The sequence below is a fragment of the Ornithorhynchus anatinus genome, chromosome X3, assembly GCF_004115215.2.
Source record: "Ornithorhynchus anatinus isolate Pmale09 chromosome X3, mOrnAna1.pri.v4, whole genome shotgun sequence".
NCBI classification, from domain to species: Eukaryota; Metazoa; Chordata; class Mammalia; order Monotremata; family Ornithorhynchidae; genus Ornithorhynchus; species Ornithorhynchus anatinus.
This window is the reverse complement of record NC_041751.1, coordinates 2743624-2751490: the sequence shown is the minus strand read 5'-3', so window position 1 is coordinate 2751490 and position 7867 is coordinate 2743624.

The window sequence follows — 7867 nt, the reverse complement described above, 5'->3', positions numbered from 1 at the left end:
GGTATCTTACTCTCAAGGGAAACAGCACGGCCCAGTGGCTAAAGCCCGGGCCTGGAAGTCAGAAGGACCTGAGTTCTAATCCTGATACCACCGGGCAATTCATTTGCCTCAGTTTCCTCATCTGTATTAAATCCTCCTTCCTCCGACTTAGACTGTGAGCCCCATGTGGGACAGGAACTGTATCCAACCTGATTATTGTAAGTGCTTCATATAGCTTAATGATTATTCATTAATTCAATAGTATTTATTGAGCTCTTTGTGCAGAGTACTGTAATGTTCCTTTCATATTCAGTTGAATACACGATCCTTATCCATTTACATCTGAAACTGGGTGGGGGGGGGGAAAGAAATTGATTATTCCATACGGTTCCAATTAAAGACAGCAGTGTCTTTCAAACGTGGGATACACATGATAAGCAGCCCCATATTTTTCACTAAACGGCAAATTTCAATGCGCTTAAAAATGAATGGTTGACCCTAAATTAAATATCTGACATTTTGATTTGCCTACAGACTCAGCGACCCCATCTCTCGGTCTTTACATCAAGTCCGTCTAGGCTTCCTTAATGAATGGCTTTCTTCTTAATCACGTGTAACAGTCTTGTAATCATCCGAGACATAATTATGCCCTTCTTGGGATTTCATTTTGGCTGGCTGTTGAACATCAGGCTGTATAATTTTATGAGAATGTCAGTATGGTTTGGTAAATCTTGCCTGCGTGATGGTAAACTCTCTAGGATCTTTCTAATCTTGCAAAGCACAGATGGTGAGTTGGCATAGACTTTATGGGTTGTGGTTTGCATTAATAGTAATAACCTGTGTTTATATAACATCTGGTTTGTCTGGGGTTAATACCAGTAAATCTCTTGACAGGTCCCCGTTGACCTCTTTTCAGGCACTGGAATTGGGAGGGTAACTGGATCTAGGTGGCTCTGCTGATTTCCCCACCCCTGTTTCCACATTCCCCTCTGTCTCCCCTCCCCAGCATCCCATCTTTCTCCTCCTCCTTCCTCCATCTCTCCCCCATCTTTCTCCTCCCCCTCTGCCTCATTTTCCTTCTCAATCAATTGATGACATTTATTGACTTCTCCCATGTACAGAGCGCTCAGAGAGTACTTGGGAAAGGAATAATAATAATGGTATCTGCTAAGCCCTTACTGTGTGCCAAGCACTGTTCTAGGTGCTGGGGTAGATACGGAGTAATCGGGTTGTCCCACGTGGGACTCACAGTTTTAATCCCCATTTTCCAGATGAGGTAACTGAGACATAGAGAAGTCAAGTGGCTTGCCCAAGGTCACACAGCAAAGTGGCGGAGCCGGAATTAGAACCCACGCCCTCTGACCCCCAAGCCCGTGCTCGTCACTAAGCCGTGCTGCTTAGGTACAGCAGAGTTGGTAGATACGTCCCCTACCCACGAGGAGCTTGCAGTGTGGAAACAAGCTAACTGTCTCCTTTAATTCCCCCACTCTTGTACCCCACTGGCTGCCAATTCCCCCAAGCCGCCGGATTTCAGGGTGAAATGTTCATTTATTCATTTAATCCTATTCATTCATTCAATAGTATTTATTGAGTGCTTACGATGTGCAGAGCACTGTACTAAGCGCTTGGAATGTACAAATCGGTAACAGATAGAGACAATCCCTGCCCTTTCACTGGCTTACGGTCTAATCGGGGGAGACGGACAGACAAGAACGATGGCGATAAATAGAATCGAGGGGAGGAACATCTCATTAAAACGATAGCAAATAAGTAGAATCAAGGTGATGTACATCTCGTTAACAAAATAAATAGGGTAATGAAGATATATACAGTGGAGCGGACGAGTACGGTGCCGAGGGGATGGGACGGGAGAGGGGGAGGAGCAGAGGGAAAGGGGGGAGAAGAGGGTTTAGCTGCGGAGAGGTGAAGTGGGGGGTAGAAGGAGCAGAGGGTAAAGGGGAGCTCAGTCTGGGAAGGCCTCTTGGTGGAGGTGAGCATTTATTCAGCACTTACTGTGTGCAAGAGCACCTTTCTAAGCACTTGGGAGAGTACAGTACAACAACAAACAGACCCATTCCGTGCCCACAACGAGCTTACGGTCTAGAGGAGGGAAGACAGATAAACGATGGCTGGGAACTTTGGAAGGAACTCAGGCTTTAAAAGGAGGCTTTTCCCCTAAGGTGCTCCTTGGGCCACACCACCCTACAGAACTCTGCTTAATTCACATCGGCTGGTTTTGCACGTTGAGGCACACCATACTCAATGAGTAGGTCTCCAACATGGTGGAGGGGAGCCTGGTGGGCAATGACAGAGATTGGGATTGGGATTGGGAAAAATTAGAGGGGTGGGAACATCTAGCAGAGCTTCCCCCGGCCGCAGCATGTCTCTAAGGGCTCGACTCTTCCATAGCAGCGTAGACAGAGGCTGTATGCAGCGGTGGTTTCTGAAACAAAAGAGGAATTAGATTTAGCTGGACAGAGCAGCACATTGGCAGACATTCTCCGTTTCCTCCTAAACCACCAGATGTTCCTTCTCTTCCTCTTCCTTCTCATCCCTCCTCTTCCTCCCCTCCATGACACTACCCCAGCTCTGGAACTCCATCTCCATCTTCTTCTGTCCCCAGTGGATCTCCTAGGTTAATAATAATGTTGGTATTTGTTAAGCGCTTACTATGTGCAGAGCACTGTTCTAAGCGCTGGGGTAGACACAGGGGAATCAGGTGGTCCCACGTGGGGCTCACAGTCTTCATCCCCATTTGAGAGATGAGGGAACTGAGGCACAGAGAAGTGAAGTGACTTGCCCACAGTCACACAGCTGACAAGTGGCAGAGCTGGGATTCGAACTCATGAGCCCTGACTCCAAAGCCCGTGCTCTTTCCACTGAGCCACGCTGCTAGGTTGATCCGGAAGGGTTGAGGCAAGTGAATAAAGCGGGAGGAATTTTCCTCTCCCTTTACCCCACTTAGCAATTCCTCAGTCCTAAGGGGAACTGAGTGTTGATTTGGTTTCATAACAGAGCTGAACTTTCATTTATTCTCGCCTCTTTAGGGCTTTTTTTGTGTTGCAAATGCAACTCAGGTGTGTTTGTCAACCCCCCTCCCCATCCACCTTATTGATAAAGGTAATATTTTTCACTTCCAAGATGAGCTTGAAGGTAGAAATGAGGGATTTAACGTTGTCCCCATTTTTGAAACAAGCCTTTTGGAAAAGAAAAAAGATGCCCTAGAAAAAGTGAAAAAACACAATGTCTTAGCCGGTCAGACAGCCAACTTTCATTGCAAGACCGCAGATAGAGTTGTAGGTAGAATCACAAAGGAAGTGCAGTGCTCAGCGCTTGCAACAGTGCTTGGCATATAGTAAGCGCTTAACAAATACCATCGTTATTATTTAGGAATCGGAGCACAGAGGTACAGGTTTTTTGTATTGAATGTGATGGCAAAGACATTAGCAAGAGAAAATAACTTCCTTCTTCACGCCACTAGTCAGATCAGCCCATGGGGGTGAAGGGCATTATTAAGATAAAAATAATAATAATAATAATGGTATTTTGTTAAGCGCTTCCTATGTGCCAAGTACCGTGCTAAGTCTTGGGTTAGATACAATACAATCAGATCAGACCAAATCTCTGACCCAAATGGGGCTCACAGTCTAAAGAGGAGGGAGAACAGATGTTTAATCCACCTTTTGCAGATGAGGAAATTGAGGCACAGAGAAGTTAAGTGACTTGCCTAAGATCATGCAGTAGGCCAGGAGAAACTCAGGGATTTGAACCCGAGTCTCCTGCCTCCCAGGTCTGTGCTCTTTCACCAGGCCCCTCATGGGGAGCCTTTGAACTTCTGAAGTGACCTGAGCGGCTTTTTGCCAATTGTAGTTTTCAGACTGTTTTTTAAGATATAAATAGTGTTTTACAACCTTGCATAAAACTCATAGAAAGTTCAGACATAAACACAGGAGATGGGAGGTAAGTTCTACCTGAACAAAACCCAGTTTGACCAAGCAAACCTTTGAGTCCTTCGAGTCTGAGATGACCCCAGGCTGTGTATAGCCTGTTCCTAAATAGCTCCGAGCCCTCAGCTGGGAATTGTTAAGCAGCTCATAATGTATGCCATAATCAGCTGTATTGCTGGTGGTTATTTTTACAAGCCTCTTTTTACCAGATTTCCACCCACGCACCCTAAAACCTCTTTCTAGCTACCCAGGCTCCTGAATTCAGCCAAAGATGGTGTTGCCTAGAGCGGCTACCTAATGTGGTAGCCAGGTTGTTCCCATCTCCTTTAGGAGGCCTTCCCTGATTAATCTCTCATCTCCCCAGTTTATTTTCACTTGTCTACTGTGTGACTTCGGGCAAGTCACTTAACTTCTCTGTGCCTCAGTTCCCTCATCTGTAAAATGGGGATTAAGACTGTGAGCCCCACGTGGGACAACCTGATTCCCCTGTGTCTACCCCAGCGCTTAGAACGGTGCTCGGCACATAGTAAGCGCTTAACAAATACCAACATTATTATTATTATTATTTTCACTCTTTACTGTATCACCCATGCACGTAATAATAATAATGATGGTATTTGTTAAGCACTTACTATGTGCCAAAGCACTGAACTAAGCGTCGGGGTGGATACAAGCAAATCGGATTGGACACAGTCCCTGTCCCAAGTGGGGCTCATAGTCTCAATCCCCATTTTACAGATGAGGAAACAGAGGCCCAGAGAGGCAGAGTGACTTTGCCCTAGGTCGCACAGCAGACAAGTGGCAGAGCGGGGATTAGAACCCAGAGAAGCGATGTGGCTCAGTGGAAAAAGCCCGGACTTGGGAGTCAGAGGACGTGGGTTCTAATCCTGCCTCTGCCACTTGTCCGCTGTGTGACTTTGGGCAAGTCGCTTCACTTCTCTGGGCCTCAGTTCCCTCATCTGTAAAATGGGGATTAAGACTCTGAGCCCCATGTGGGACAACCTGATCACCTTGTATCTACCCCAGCGCTTAGAACAGTGCTTGGTACATAGTAAGCACTTGACAAATGCCATAATTATTCTTATTATTATTAACCCAGATCCTCGGGCGCCCAGGCTCATTCCACTAGGCCACATCGCTTCACTTCTTCCCTCTTCTTTCCCTGAGCGATGCAGGCATTGCAGGGGAAGAGTTTTGTTGCTTGGCGCGGTGTAAAGAGCACGGATTTAGGAGTCAGAGGACATGGGTTGTAATCCCGGCTCCGCCACTTGTCCGCTGTCGCCTCACTTCTCTGTGCCCCAGTTCCCTCATCTGGAAAATGGGGATTAAGACTGTGAGCCCCACGTGGGACAAACTGATAACTCTTTATCTTCCCCAGCGCTTAGAAAATGCTATCATCATTTTATCTATGAGACTAACAGGCAGGACACACTGATTGTTTTCCCCAAGCTGGGCGGGAAAGGGGAGAGGCAGGGGAGGGAGTGGGGAGACATTCTCCAGCTGAAGACGGGGCCAGGACGGGCTGAAAGAGGCCCTTGTTGTCGGAAGTAGAGGCCAGCCAATCGAGAGACAATACTTCAGGACCACGGGCACCAAAAGTTCAATGCCAGGCTCTGAATGTGCCGGAAAAGTCCCATGCAAAGCACATCCTATGCAAAGCTGCCTGGTGATTGTTGCACTGGGCCCTCCCAAGCGCTTAGTACAGTATTCAGTAAATCCGACTGAAGGAACGAATGAACGCTCTTCCCTGGAGGCCTCAGTCAATTAGAAGCCGCCACCGCTCCCCGCAAGGTTGGCCGATTGTCAGAGAGGTGACAGAGCTGGTTTCCCGTGCCCTAATCCATCAGTTGGTCATATTTATTGAGCGCTTACTGTGTGCAGAGCACCGCACTAAGCGCTTGGGAGAGTAAAACCAGACCGAAAACTCGTCTCTAGACTGCAATCTCGTTGTGGGCAGGAAGTGTCTCATATAATGATGATAACAATGGTATTTGTTAATAATAATAATAATGTTGGTATTTATTAAGCGCTTACTATGTGCAGAGCACTGTTCTAAGCGCCGGGGTAGATACAGGGTCATCAGGTTGTCCCACGTCAGGCTCACAGTTAATCCCCATTTTACAGATGAGGTCACTGAGGCACGGAAAAGTTAACTGACTGGCCCACAGCCACACAGCCAAGTGGCAGAGCAGGGATTCGAACCCATGACCTCTGACTCCCAAGACCGGGCTCTTTCCACGGAGCCCCGCTGCTTAGCGCTTACCACGTGCCAAGCACTGTTCTATGTCGTACTCCCCCAAGCGCTTAGTACAGTGCTCTGTTACCCAGGCTCCTGAATTCAGACAAAGATGGTGTCGTCTAGAGCGGCTACCTAATGTAGTAGTGCTCAATAAATATGATCGACTGACTAGAACATAATAAACAGCGCGGCTCAGTGGAAAGAGCACGGGCTTTGGAGTGAGGGCTCATGAGTTCGAATCCCAGCTCTGCCACTTGTCGGCTGTGTGACTGTGGGCGAGTCACTTCACTTCTCTGTGCCTCAGTTCCCTCATCTGTAAAATGGGGATAAAGACTGTGAGCCCCACATGGGACAACCTGATTCCCCTATGTCTACCCCAGCGCTTAGAACAGTGCTCGACACATAGTAAGCGCTTAACAAATACCAACATTATTATTATTATTATTATAGAGTTGGTAGACGTGTTCCATGCCCACAGTGAGCTTACAGTCTAGAGGAGGAAACAGACGTGAATATAAATAAATGAATTATGGATATGTACATAAATGCCGCTCGTTCTTGAGACTGTAAGTTTGTTATGGGCAGGGAATGTGTCTGTTATATTGTTCTCTCTCAGGTGCTTAGTACAGTGTTCTGCATCCAGCACCAAGTATAATTGATCGACTGTGGGGCTGGATGAGGGGTGAATAAATGATGTAAATCCAAGTGGAAGGGCGCTGCTTGCTTTGTGCCAGGCACTGTATTAGCCGCTGATTTTGCCTCGTGGTCTCTGGCTCGAAACAGTTTTATGTTCACCCCTTCTAGGTGATCCAAGGGGTGTAGTGGAAAGAGTCCAGGCTTAGGAGTCAGAGGTCGTGGGTTCTAATCCCGGCTCCGCCACTTAGCTGTGTGACTTTGGGCAAGTCACTTCACTTCTCTAGGCCTCAGTGACTGCAGCTGTAAAATGGGGATGAAGACTGTGAGCGCCAGGTGGGACAACCTGATTACCTTGTATCTACCCCAGCGCTTAGAACAGTGCTCGGCACATAGTAAGCACTTAACAAATATCATCATTATTATTAAACAGGGAGGCCACGAGGCAGCAGCCCGGGAGACTTGAAGCAGGCCCAGTACATCACGGGGAAGGGAACTGGGGACAAGACTCGGCAGCCTAATGTCTGGTCAGATGGGGATCGAATCCTGAAGGAGTGAGCGTCGTGCGTTTGCCAGGAGAGAGGGAAGGGAGGCAGATAACTATTAAATAAAGCAGTCAATCCCCTTGCCCCCTCCCGCCTCACCTCACTGCTCTCCTACTCAACCCAGCCCGCACCCTTCGCTCCTCTAATGCCAACCTACTCGCTGAACCTCCATCTCGTCTATCTTGCCACAGACATCTTGCCCACATCCGGCCTCTGGCCTTGAGCGCCTTCCCTTTTCATATCCGACAATTGACTCTCCCCTCCTTCAAAGCTTTATTGCAGGCACATCTCCTCCAAGAGGTCCTCCCTGACTAAGCCCTTCTTTGCTTTGACTAAGCTCCCTTCTGCATCTCCCTGTCTTGCCCAAGCGCTTAGTACAGTGTTCTGCACACAGTAAGCGCTCAGTAAATACCATTGAATGAATGAATGAACCCCCCCTCCCAGCTCCACAGCACTTATCTACAAATATATAATTTATTCATTTTTATTTCCGTGACCCCCTCTAGACCATAAGCTCTTTGTGG